Source organism: Oratosquilla oratoria, chromosome 23 (assembly GCF_046742065.1).
Source record: "Oratosquilla oratoria isolate Oo_2021 chromosome 23, ASM4674206v1, whole genome shotgun sequence".
NCBI lineage: Eukaryota > Metazoa > Arthropoda > Malacostraca > Stomatopoda > Squillidae > Oratosquilla > Oratosquilla oratoria.
In genome coordinates, this window is record NC_134799.1 from 48,724,385 (window position 1) to 48,738,119 (window position 13,735).

A 13,735-nucleotide genomic window follows, 5' to 3' on the forward strand; every position below is an offset into this window, starting at 1 on the left:
TTTTTCCTCTGTCCCACTTTAATAAGTCCTCTCTATCAAGGCGTTCTTTTCCTTTCATAATTCTGTAGATGGTTAGTAGATCCCCTCATTCTCTTTGTTCCAGGGTTGGCAATTCCAGTTCAGTCAGTCTTTGTTCATAGGTCAGGTTTGAGTGTTGGGGCCATCTTTGTCATTGCTCTTTGTATTCTTTCTAATTTTCTTATGTTCTTTTTTTTTGTACTGGGTGACCATATCAGCGCTGCATATTCCAGTTTTGACCTTATCAGTGTTTGTAATATTTTCTTAATTATTTCTTTATCCAGGTATTTAAAGGCCACCTTTACTGATCTCAACAAATTGTATGTTTCTCTGACTATTTTATTTATATGTTTATCTGGTCACATGTCTTTGATGATTACTCCTAGGTTCCTTTCAGAATTTACTTTCTTTACTTCTTTTCCGTCAATTTTATACTGTCCAGATATTCTCTTCTTGCTTTTTCAAAATTCAATTATACTGCACTTCTTGATGTTGAATTCTACCTCCCATCTCTTGCTCCACTCTAAGACTTTGTTCAGATCACTCTGTAATGAGTCACAGTCTATTTAGGAGTTTATTCTCTTTAATAACTTCGAGTCATCTGCAAAGAAGTTCATGAAACTTTCAATACCTTCATCCATGTCATTTAAATTTATTTACTTTATTCTATCTTTAATCTCGTCCAAATTTGTTCAGATATTAAATATTTAGCATATAAAAACAGGTGCAAGTATGTTATTCATCCCTCCTGAGGAAGTTGGTGACACAGTTTGGGAGAGTATGTGATAGAAGAAAGCTAAAGATAAATGTGGGTAAAAGTAAGGTGATGAGATGTACAAGGGGTGAAAGTGGCAGTAGACTGGAAGTGAGCATTAAGGGAGAGCAACCTGGAGGAAGTGGATAGTTTTAGATACTTGGGTGCAAATGTGGCAGGAAAAGGTAGAATGTAGATTGAGAGAAGTGAGTAAATGCCTTGGTGGATTGAAGAGTGTAATGAGGAATAGACATTTGGGAATGGATGCTAAGAGGAGACTGTATGAAGGAGTGATTGTGCCAACAGCATTGTATGGGGCAGAAACATGGAACATAAGAGAGGAAGAGAGAAGGAGTTTGAATGTGTTTGAGATGAGGTGTCTGAGAAGTATGATGGGGGTTACTAGGCTAGATAGCGTGAGAAATGAGGAGGTGAGGAGGAGAACGGGGGTGGAAAGGGAGTTGTTGTCGTTCCCTAGACTGTCTGTCTGAGCAGTCCCATCTCCCCAAGGAATGCCACAGCCGAAACTGGGTTTTCCCACAAATCCTTTATAGAGTGTATGTTGTGTTGTTTGCGTGCATGATTGTGTATAATGCAGTCTTCCATTATGTGTTGTATGGTATGGGGTGAAGTGTTACATCCTGGGCAGCTGTTCACAATGCGGTCATCCAGCCTCTTCTGATAGCTTAGAAGTGCTGGGTGGTGGCCGCACCGCAGTCTGGCCAGGTGGACTCTGTCCTTTCGTGGAAGAGAGGATTCAGAAGGGTGGATATCAGGGGGTCTGGCATGCAGCAGTGTGTTGTCTTTCTGTGTGTTAATGGAGCAGTGAGTGATATGATTATGAATATGTTTCCAGAGGCTGGTATTTGGTGGTTGTGGAGGAAGAGAAGAGAGTATTTGTGCGTAATAAAGGTCTTTGGGTGTTGTTTTAATGTTTCTTGGTGTGTGTGGGTGTTCTGCTATGTAGTGTAGCAGGTGTGATGTGTTTGTGGTGGCTGCGGCAAGTGTTTGTGCGCCTCTCATGTCGAGGTGGTCCTTGACTTTGAGGACTTTTGTTTCATGGTGTAAATGGTCTGTAGGTGTTGTATTTGTGCAGCCTGTAATTATTTTTAGGGCTTTGTTTTGTATGATTTGAAGGGTGTTGTGGTGTGTCTCACTTAGATTAGGAGCCCATGCAGGACTCGCATAATTCAACACTGAGCGTATGCATTGTTTGTATACTGTTATATTAGTTTCTTTGTTTTGTCCAAATGTTGTTCCAGTGATTGACTTAAGTGCGTTACGTCTAGGTGTGCATTTGTTTTTTATGTTTGTGATGTGTTGTTTGAAAGACATGGATGTATCATATGTTACACCAAGAATTTTCGGTGTGTTTGTGTGTGGTATTAGAGTGTTGTTGATGTAGAGATGAGGTATGTATTTGTGTTATATTGTCCAGTTGGTGAGAAGTGTTGCTGTAGATTTGGTTGGAGCTATTTTGAGTCTGTTTGTGATGAACCATGTGTTGAGCGTATCAAGGTATGGCTGGATTATTTCTGCAGCTTTGTCTGTGTTACGATGTGTGCATGTGATTCTTATGTCGTCTGCGTAGGAAGAGATTTGTATTTCTGAGTTGTTGTTGTTGTTGTTGTCGTTCCCTAGACTGTCTGTCCGAGCAGTCCCGTCTCTCCAAGGAAGGCCACAGCCGAAACTGGGTTTTCCCACAAATCCTTTATAGAGTGTATGTTGTGTTGTTTGCGTGCATGATTGTGTATAATGCAGTCTGAGTTGTCTGGTGTGGGTAAGTCATGCATGTATAGATTAAATAGTGTGGGGGATAGAACAGAGCCCTGTGGTACTCCATTCTTAATGTTTCTGATGTGCAATGATTGGCCATTATATGACACGTAAGCATTCCTACCTGCCAGATAATTGGCCAGCCATCTTTTGGTGTTATTGTGCATGTCTGTGTTATATTTATTATTTGTTAGGTTGTGGCGGGGGATAGCATCAAAAGCTTTACTAATGTCTAATGTTATGAGAAGTGTTCTGTGGTGGGGCCTATCTGAATTGATGCCATCTAAAATTCTTTGTGTGAGGTTTATCAGAAGAGTGTTTGTGGAGTGTAGTGGCCTAAAACCGTGTTGTGAGTCAGCAAGGGGAATATGTGGTGTGACAAGTTTAAGTATTAGGCATTCGATGACTTTAGAGGGGGTGCAGAGAAGTGTGATTGGGCGGTGCAATGTTGGGATTGTTGGGTCTTTGTTCGGTTTTGGAATGGTGATTATTTTACCATGCTTCCAGATGTCAGGTATAGTGTTGTGTGAATAGCTGTAGTTTGCAATGTTTGTGAGTGCGTGCATACCTTGTGGTCCAATGTGTTTTAGGTGGATGTTACTTATGTTATCAGGGCCACAGGCTGATGAGTGCTTGAGATTATGTATTATGAGTTTTGTCTGACTGTCTATGAAGGGTGTATAGTCTGAGTCTGTGGGGAAGTCTTTCTTACGTCGAATGGTGCGTCGGTCGTCAGGGTGAGAAGTGAGATGGCTTGTCTGTGCAAAATGACGTATGAGTGTGTTTGCTTGTTGTCTGTTTGAGGGTAGATTATCTGTTGTTGTGATTATTGCTGCGTGAGAGTGTGTAGTGTTACTGTTGGATAGTGTAATGCTGTTGAATGTTTTGTACAATTTGCTGGTGTTTGTTTTGTGATCAAGTGCACTGATAAAGTTTTGCCAAGTTTGTGTTTTTTGTTCGTGTATTTTATTAGCAATCACAGTGTTTAGTGTTTGTATTTGGTCTGCTATGTTTTGAGGGATAGGTGTGGGGGTATCGTGTTTAAGTGTGTCACGTTGTCTGATGAGGTCTTGGATTTCTGGTGTGAAGTTGGGGTTGTGTGATTTTCTGTTGCCTCTAGGGATGTATCTCTTGTCTGTGTTTTGTATGATTGTATTAAAAGTGTGCACAGCATTGTTCATGTTTGTAATTGGTGTACTGTTAAGTGTTTCAAAATGTTGTTCTGTCTCTTTAGTAAAAGCTTCCCAGTTAGCTCTCTTGTAATTGGTGTATGTGTGTCTGTGGCCAACTGGGGTGCATCTTGTATTGGTGGTGATGATGATTGGAAGGTCAGAACCAAGGGTTCCGGCCACTCTCCATGATGTTGTTGGAGTTAGGCAGGGGGAGCAGAAGGTGATATCAGGAGAGGAGGGAGTATAGAGGGCTTGGTGTGGGATATGTGTATGATTATGTGTGTTATTCATGATAATCAATGTGCCAAACTGAGTCTGTATATCAAGCCCTGTGTCTGTGTCAGGGTTGTCGACATACCAGGCAGACGACTTGGCGTTGAAGTCACCACCCATGATCAGGTTGGGGATTGAGGCTAGTTGGCTAAATTGAGGCCTGAAGGTGTTTGGAACTGTGGGGGATGATTTGGGGGAATGTACATGTTAACTATTGTCAGTGTTGATTTGTTGCCTGTGCGGATTCGAATGGATTGGATTTCTGTTCTGTTATCTGTGGTAGGGAGGAGAATTTTGGTTGTGGCACTTGTGTCCACAAAACAGATGGAGTGATGGATCAGGGTGATGAGTCCACCGCTATTGCCGTTGGTCCGTTCTTGTCTGATGGTGGTGTAATTATGAAATGATGGTGTTTTGTGTGAGTGTCTTAGTTTTGTTTCTTGTATAATCGCAATGTGTATGTTGTGTTGTTTAAGAAAGTGTTCAAGTTCATGTTTTTTCGTGTTAATACCGTCAATGTTGTGTTGTAATATGTTGATGTTGTGTGTTTTGTATGTGTTGTATGTTTCCGTTTGGGGTTGAGGTTGGGGTGGTAATGGGGAAGGTGTAGGATCTGGGTTAGAGGGGGGGAAAGGAGAGATTGGGGACAAAGGAAGGGGAGTACTGATCGGAAAGGGAGTTGGGAGATAGGGTTGATGAAAGAGTATTAGGATGGTTTGGACACATGGAAAGAATGAGTGAAGAAAGAGTAGTAAAAGAGGTATGGACGGCAGATGTGGAGGGAGTGAACATGAGGGGACGTCCTAGGATGAGGTGGATGGATGGGGTGAAGGGGGCTTTGGGGAAGAGGGGAATGTCTGTTGAGGAAGGACGGGAGAGGACAGAAGACGGGTGAATGGAGAATGGTTGTATATGGATGATGTTGTGATGCATGAGGTAGAATGGGTGGGGGGATGGGGGGGTGAGGTAGTATGTGTGAGCAAAATTTGACTCAGCCTGAAGGGATTTCTCCCCGTCTTCTCCTTTTATGCATGGGGGGACGGAGAGTGGAGGTCGCCGATTTAATGAAGCGGCCTTGCTGTGGATGCGCTGTGTCTTGTGACACTGCTTCTGACCCAGGGCATTGGACAAGGTGCAGGGATGACCCGTCATCCAGGAGGTGCTAAGATAAGAGGGAGGGTGGAGGGGTGTGGAGTGTATTCAGGGATGGAATGGGTGGGAATGATTTTATGCCTTTTCCTTTTTGGCTACCTCCCTTGTAAGGGGGAAAAAGCCTTGGTGTATGTATCTTATTCAAAGAGGCATTAGACAGAGTATAAAAATAAACAAGTACAGTCGAACCTCGAAAGCTCGGACCCCGAATGCCCGGACCCTCGTATGACCGGTCGAAATGAGTAAAGGGCGGACTTTTCAAGCAAAGTTCCCTATTGGTCCAGTAGGTGGCAGCGACGGCCGTACACGTGTACTCAAATCCGGCCCAGTCAAGCCGCCACCAGGGCTGCCGTTTCGTAGAATTTTGTACCAAAATGTAGTAAAATAGCGGCATGTGGCAACTGCACAAGGACATGAGGAAATTTTTTCTACATATCAGCGGGCTGTTAAAAATATTCAAAAACTCAAACTTTTTTTTAAAAATCATAGAACTAGTTATCAAATAATAAATGGTACATCAAAATATGACTTTTATTTGTAATTGTGTTACTTATAAAATATTATACCCCAAAAGATACGTTTTTACGGTGTAGAAAAAAATTCTACGCTAAAGTTTCAGCTTTATTTTACCGATAAAAAAAAAAAAAAAAAAAATTATATCTTACTGAATATGTTAGGGCATGGGGGCCTTATATACATTCAAGAATAAAAAACTAGAACCAACATTTTGTCAAAGTTTGACAAGTATATCTTGCTATGAAAGTCTGCACACGCCCGAGAAAAATGTATGCCATGGTATGGCAACACTCCCATTCTACACGGCAGTGTAGAAAATGCGGCAACCCTGGCCGCCACCACTGTCCGCGTGCATACCTTCCGATATTTACAGTGTAAGTAATAAAAAATACAGTACAGTACACTGCATATACAGTACATTTACATGCCTGTATTACAGTTATTATTACAGAATTATTAGTATTATAGCATTATTATTACAGTATTGTTATTATTACAGTGTTATGGTATTATTCTTATGTGTTTCTATGCCATATTATACATTACCTATACGTATACCGCTATGAAAAACTACAGGTGTTAGGGCGACATTTTCGATGACCGGACCTTTGGCATGACCAGACCACCCTTCCCCCCAATTAGTCTGGGCTTTCGAGGTTCGACTGTAATTGACCATTTTAGTCACTGTCAGATGCTGCAAGCCTGCAACAAGTGTACTCGTAGATGCTGTATATGGGCCAGTATGGCTGTTGGGTGGCTACCTTACAAAATTTACCTTTTATCTTAGCATACTCTTCAAAGATTAAACACTCCAATTTCCAATAATGACCCCGGACGTTGCCTAAACACAGATCTGTTGTACTCCCCCCCACCCATCAAGGCTCAGAGCTTACTTTCTACCTGACTTTTTGCTCGCTATCCATTAAATTTAACCTACAATCATACATAAGTCCTTGAGATGCAGCTCAGAAAAAAATGTGTTTTTTTTTTTTGCACAAAAAAAAAAAAAAAAAAAAAAAAAACGACAAAAAAAAATGGATATTTTCATTTTTTTTTTTAATATATTTTGTTTTCAAATAACTCAGCAATGAAAAGAACCATATTACAAAAAAAATTCTATGTTAGAATATCAAATAAATCAGTATACCCTTCACTTCAGGTTTTCTATGGTGTTAGGGCACTTCCATTTTCTGTGGTTTCATGTTTTGATGTGTTTTATTTATTTTACAATGTACAGTTGCCCCACTTAGTTTTGGCACAGTTTTAAAAATGTTTCAGACAAGAATAGCAACTCGCCCAGTATTCTTTTATATTACATTTTCGTGTCTGTTCATATACATGCTTTTTTTTTCCTCATTAGTAACTACCTTAAAAATGTGACAAACAGCGAAATACTCAAAATAGTGTGACAGACGACACATTTTTCTTGACTTACTAATGGCATCTATCACTATTATTTGACAAGTAATACAATTAATATACGTTGGAGAGGAGAGAGAGAACGCAGAAATCTGTTCACGTAGTGGTCGACGGTAGACTAACAACCAGCTTCAAGCTGTGAGTGGTGTTGAGTGCAGTGACAAACTAACCAAAACTAACTCGTATACTTATAAGTTATGTTATAACCCTATTATTAAATCAATTATTTTCATTTATGTATTCAACAGAGGGCTTGTGATCCAATTACGTTGTATGATTGTAGGTTAAAGTTAATGGATAGCGAGCAAAAAGTCAGGTAGAAAGTAAGCTCTGAGCCTTGATGGGTGGCAGGGAGTACAACAGTTTCCCCCCATTACTATGTTAACCCCTTTTCCACTGTCCAAGTGGCGGATCTATGTTTAGGCAAATTGGAGTGTTTAATCTTTGAAGAGTATGCTAAGATAAAAGGTAAATTTTGTAAGGTAGCCAGCCAATTGCCATACTGGCCCATATACAGTATCTACACTTGTTGCAGGCTTGCAGCATCTGACAGTGACTAAAATGGTCAATTACATGTTTATTTTTATACTCTGTCTAATGCCTCTTTGAATAAGATAGATGCACATATGTGGAGGGATGAATAACATACTTGCACCTGTTTTTATATACTAAATATTTAATATCTGAAAAAATTTGGACGATAAAAAAAAAAAAAAAAAAAAAAATCATAAGAAACAAGTTTATAAAAAAATAAAAAAAAATGCGATTATTTTTTTAATTTATTTTTTCTATCACAATTAACCACTTCCATACGGTGACGCCTACGTAGGCGTCATGAGGAGCAAATGGGTACGCGATGATGCCGACGTCAGCGTCTTATATTTATTGTAGTCATACCTAAGTAACCTTCATTCTCTCTAAACTGGCTTCATCATATTTTCTATGGTTATCAAAATTCACGGGTGAAAGAGAACGAATGATTGAGCACTGACTTTATTTTTTATAATGCGATTATTATGACGCAACATCGCACGTCGGGCAGCTAATGCTGCCAGACGTGCGATGTGCCACGGGGTGAAGAGGTTAACATAACATAATTGGATCACAAGTCCTCTGCTGAATAAATAAATGAAAATAATTTATTTCATAATAGGGTTATAACATAACTTATAAGTGTACGAGTTAGTTTTGGTTATTTTGTCACTGCACTCAACACCACTCACAGCTTGAAGCTGGTTGTTAGTCTACCATTGACCACTACATGAACGGATTCCTGCGTTCTCTCTCTCCTCTGCAACGTATATTAATCGTATTACTTGTCAAATAATAGTGATAGATGTCATTAGTAAGTTAAGAAAAATGTGTCGTCTGCTACACTATTTGGAGTATTTTGCTCTTTGTCACATTTTTTAAGGTAGTTACTATTTAGCAAAGAAAAGAAAAAAAAAATAGCATGTAAATGAACAGACACGAAAAGAGTTGGGGGCCAAACGGTGGCAACCAGCCCTGGCCACCAGCTCTACGCAGGTGGTACTGATCCCCAAGAGGAGCTACGACTGCCTTGGGGAGTACCACAATCCTTTTTCTCAACATGCAATGTTATGTTTTTTCTGCACCGAGGGGTGATTTTCCGGCGATCACCCCTCTTCTTCTACTTTTAGCCGGAGATGTAGAGAGCAATCCTGGGCCCACCACAAAATACACATGCCCAACATGCTCTAAACCCATTACTTCGAGCAAAGGGCTCAGTTCAGTGCAATATGTGCAAAAACTGGGCCCACCTCACTTGTACAACACTTGCTGACATAAACAAATACACAAACACTTGGACATGTTCTACCTGCCTCAATTTAGCCAACTAGCCTCTATCCCCAACCTGATCATGGGTGGTGACTTCAACGCCAAGTCGTCTGCCTGGTATGTCGACAACCCTGACACAGACACAGGGCTTGATATACAGACTCAGTTTCACACATTGACTATCATGAACAACACACATAATCATACACATATCCCACACCAAGCCCTCTACACTCCCTCCTCTCCTAATATCACCTTCTGCTCCCCCTGCCTAACCCCAACAACATCATGGAGAGTGGTCGGAACCCTTGGTTCTGACCACCTTCCAATCATCATCACCACCAATACAAGATGCACCCCAGTTGGCCACAGACACACATACAAAGGATTACAAAGGCAAAGCATGCCGACAGGAGACCTTTTGATCCATATCTAGGTCGGATGCAAAAAAAAAAAAAAAAAAAAAAAAAAAAAAAAAAAAAAAATCATATTAATAATAAATTAAAACTATAACAATGTAAATAACAATTAAAATACATAAATAAATGCATTGGTATAGTTGAATATCAAACAAACAGGTAAATAGTAAATGATAATAAATTGACATATAACTAATAATAAATGAAAATCAGACAGACAAATTATAACAAAACAAAAACAAATAATATAACATAAATTATAATAATTACAGCATCTTACTTAGGTATTTATCTAAATGATTCTTAAAGCTTCGAACTGAACTACATTGCACTACCTGTGCAGGAAGTTTATTCCATTCATTAACTACACGGTTGGCAAAGTTGTTTCTACCTACTTCCAAATTGAATCTATTTCCGGACAGTTTGAGACCATTGTTTCTTGTCTGATTCTCATTCAATGTGAAAATTTGGTCACTTTTGATGTTGTCAATTCCCTTTAAAATCTTAAAGACCTGTATCAAGTCACCTCTGAGTCTACGCTTTTTTAGGGAAAACAGATTCATGTGCTTAAGTCGATTTTCGTATGATTTATTTTTGATATTTGGAATCAGTTTTGTGGCTCGCCGTTGTACTTTTTCCAGTCTGTCAATGTCTTTAATGAGATTCGGTGACCATACGGAAACAGCATATTCCAAATGTGGACGAACTAACGATTTATATAGCTTGTTAATGAGTGATGGACTTTTGAAATCAAAAGATCGCGCAATCAATCCCAGAATCTTATTTGCTTTCTCAGAGGCTGAAATACACTGCTTGGATGATTTGAGGTCGTTACTGATAATTACGCCGAGATCTTTTTCACTATCCACTTTTGTTAACGAATTTCCAAATAACTTGTAATCGTACTTACTGTTATTTTTACCTATGTGCATTACCTTGCATTTACTTGTGTTAAATTTCATTAGCCACTTTTCAGACCATTGCTGTAATTGATCTAAATCTTCTTGAATATCTAATTGGTTTGAGTGATCATTTGCCACTCCGCACAGTTTTGTATCATCAGCAAATTTGGAAACAGTAGATTTTAGTCCATGGTCTATATCATTTATATATACTATGAATAGAAGTGGCCCAAGAACGGAACCCTGAGGAACTCCACTTGCAACACTTTTCCATCCAGAAGTTTTTCCATTTAAAACAACTCTCTGTTTTCGACCTTTCAACCAATTACTAGTCCAACCTAATAGGCTACCACTTATTCCATGCAAAGCTAATTTAGTAAGAAGTCTTTCGTGTGGGACGGTATCAAAAGCTTTTGCAAAGTCTAGATATATTAAATCTATATTGTTTCTTTTGTCATAATTCGAGATAACTGTGTTGTAGAATTCGAGTAAGTTAGTCACGCAAGAACGTTTCCGTCTGAAACCATGTTGGCTATCATTTATCAAACGGTTACTTTCTAAATGATATTCGATAGCATCTCTGATGATAGTTTCCATTATTTTTCCTACGATCGAAGTCAAACTGATAGGCCTATAGTTATTTGGTTTCTTTTTGTCACCTTTTTTGAATATGGGAGTAACGTTAGCTAGCTTCCATTCTCTTGGGACATCTCCGGATATGATGGATTTCTTGAAAATAATTTCTAATGGAACAACAATCTCATTTTTCATTTCCTTTAAGATTCTTGGATGCCAACCGTCAGGCCCTGGTGTTTTATTAACTTTGAGTTTGTCTATACACCTTTTAATTGTTTCTTTTGTTATATTTACCGTAGTGAGTAAGTTTACCCCAGACTTTTCACAGGTTTCAGTTTGGAATTCACTTTGAGGTGTTTCGTTTACGAATACCGAGCTAAAATAATTGTTTAAGAGATTACACATTCCTTCATTTGAATATTCAAGTTGACCGTCAGCAGATAATAGTGGACCAATGTGATTCCTAACAACCTTTTTATCTCTAATGTAACTATAGAATTCTTTGGGATTCTCTTTGGATTTCTCAGCGATGTTCATTTCGTATTGTCGTTTTCTTTTTCTTATTGTCTTTTTTAAATCTCTCTGTATTGATACATAACTTTCATAGTCATTAGATGCACCCGAGCACTTATATTTCTTATAAGCCTGTCTCTTTTGAGCAATACTTTTTTCAGTTTCTTTGTCGAGCCACTTTGGGCGAGCCTGATTTGGGGGACGTCTGTCCTTAAAAGGAATGTAAGTTTGAATCATCTTAGTGAGCGTATTTTGAAATATTTCCCACATCTGATCTACAGGCCTTTCGTTTAATTTTTCCTCCCAATCTGTAAGCTGAAGCTCCTGACGTAGTTCTATGAACTGAGCTTTACTGAAATCGGGTATTTTAGAAGCACAAGTATCTATTCTAAAATTGTTTAGGAGTTTGAATCTGACTAAGTTGTGATCGCTATTTGCAACAGATTCACCGACTTCTACATCAGTTGCCATGCTTTCGCGGCTAGTGATCAATAAATCGAGTAAGTTTCCATATCTTGTGGGCTCTTTTACATGCTGAATTAAGTAATTGTCACCAAGAAAATCAATTACAAGAGAGCTAACTGGGAAGCTTTTACTGAAGAGACAGAACAACATTTTGAAACACTTAACAGTACACCAATCACAAACATGAACAATGCTGTGCACACTTTTAATACAATCATACAAAATCCAGACAAGATATACATCCCTAGAGGCAACAGAAAATCACACAACCCCAACTTCACACCAGAAATACAAGGCCTCATCAGACAACGAGACACGCTTAAATACAATACCCCCACACCTATCCCTCAAAACATAGCAGACCAAATACAAACACTAAACACTGTGATTGCCAATGAAATACATGAACAAAAAACACAAACTTGGCAAAACTTTATCAACACACTTGATCACAAAACAAACACCGGCAAATTGTACAAAACACTCAACAGCATTACACTATCCAACAGTAACACAACATGCTCTCACGCAGCAATAATCACAACAACAGACAATCTACCCTCAAACAGACAACAAGCAAACACACTCATACGTCATTTTGCACAGACAAGCCATCTCACTTCTCACCCTGACGACCGACGCACTATTCGACATAAGAAAGACTTTCCCAGAGACTCAGACTATACACCCTTCATAGACAGTCAGACAAAACTCATAATACATAATCTCAAGCACTTATCTGCCTGTGGCCCTGATAACATAAGTAACATCCACCTAAAACACATTGGACCACAAGGTATACACGCACTCACAAACATTGCAAACTACAGCTATTCACACAACACTATACCTGACATCTGGAAGCATGGTAAAATAATCACCATTCCAAAACCGAACAAAGACTCAACAATCCCAACATCGCACCGCCCAATCACACTTCTCTGCACCCCCTCTAAAGTCATTGAATGCCTAATACTTAAACTTGTCACACCACATATTCCCCTTGCTGACTCACAACACGGTTTTAGGCCACTACACTCCACAAACACTCTTCTGATAAACCTCACACAAAGAATTTTAGATGGCATTAATTCAGATAGGCCCCACCACAGAACACTTCTTATAACATTAGACATTAGTAAAGCTTTTGATGCTATCCCCTGCCACAACCTAACAAATAAAATATATAACACAGACATGCACAATAACACCAAAAGATGGCTGGCCAATTATCTGGCAGGTAGGAATGCTTACGTGTCATATCATCGCACATCAGAAACATTAAGAATGGAGTACCACAGGGCTCTGTTCTATCCCCCACGCTCTTTAATCTATACATGCATGACTTACCCACACCAGACAACTCAGAAATACAAATCTCTTCCTACACAGATGACATAAGAATCACATGCACACATCGTAACACAGACAAAGCTGCAGAAATAATCCAGCCATACCTTGATACACTCAACACATGGTTCATCACAAACAGACTCAAAATAGCTCCAACCAAATCTACAGCAACACTTCTCACCAACTAGACAAAAGAACACAAATACATACCTCAATTCTACATCAACAACACTCTAATACCATACACAAACACACCGAAAATTCTTGGTGTAACATACGATACATCCATGTCTTTCAAATTACACATCACAAGCATAAAAAACAAATGCACACTTAGACTTAACACACTTAAGTCAATCGCTGGAACAACATTTGGACAAAACAAAGAAACTAATACAACAATATACAAACAATGCATATGCTCAGTGATGAATTATGCGAGTCCTGCATGGGCTCCTAATCTCAGTGAGACACACCACAACACCCTTCAAATCATACAAAACAAAGCCCTAAAAACAATTACAGGCTGCACAAATACAACACCTACAGACCATTTACACCATGAAACAAAAGTCCTCAAAGTCAAGGACCGCCTCGACATGAGAGGCACACAAACACTTGCCGCAG

At 39.2% G+C, this 13,735-nt stretch overlaps 1 protein-coding gene across 1 annotated transcript in view; it reads right to left on the reverse strand.

Annotated features, from left to right (window-relative positions):
• Positions 1 to 13,735, reverse strand: part of U2af38 (U2 small nuclear riboprotein auxiliary factor 38) — a 100,705-nt gene that overhangs the window by 14,455 nt on the left and 72,515 nt on the right. The window lies entirely within an intron of this gene.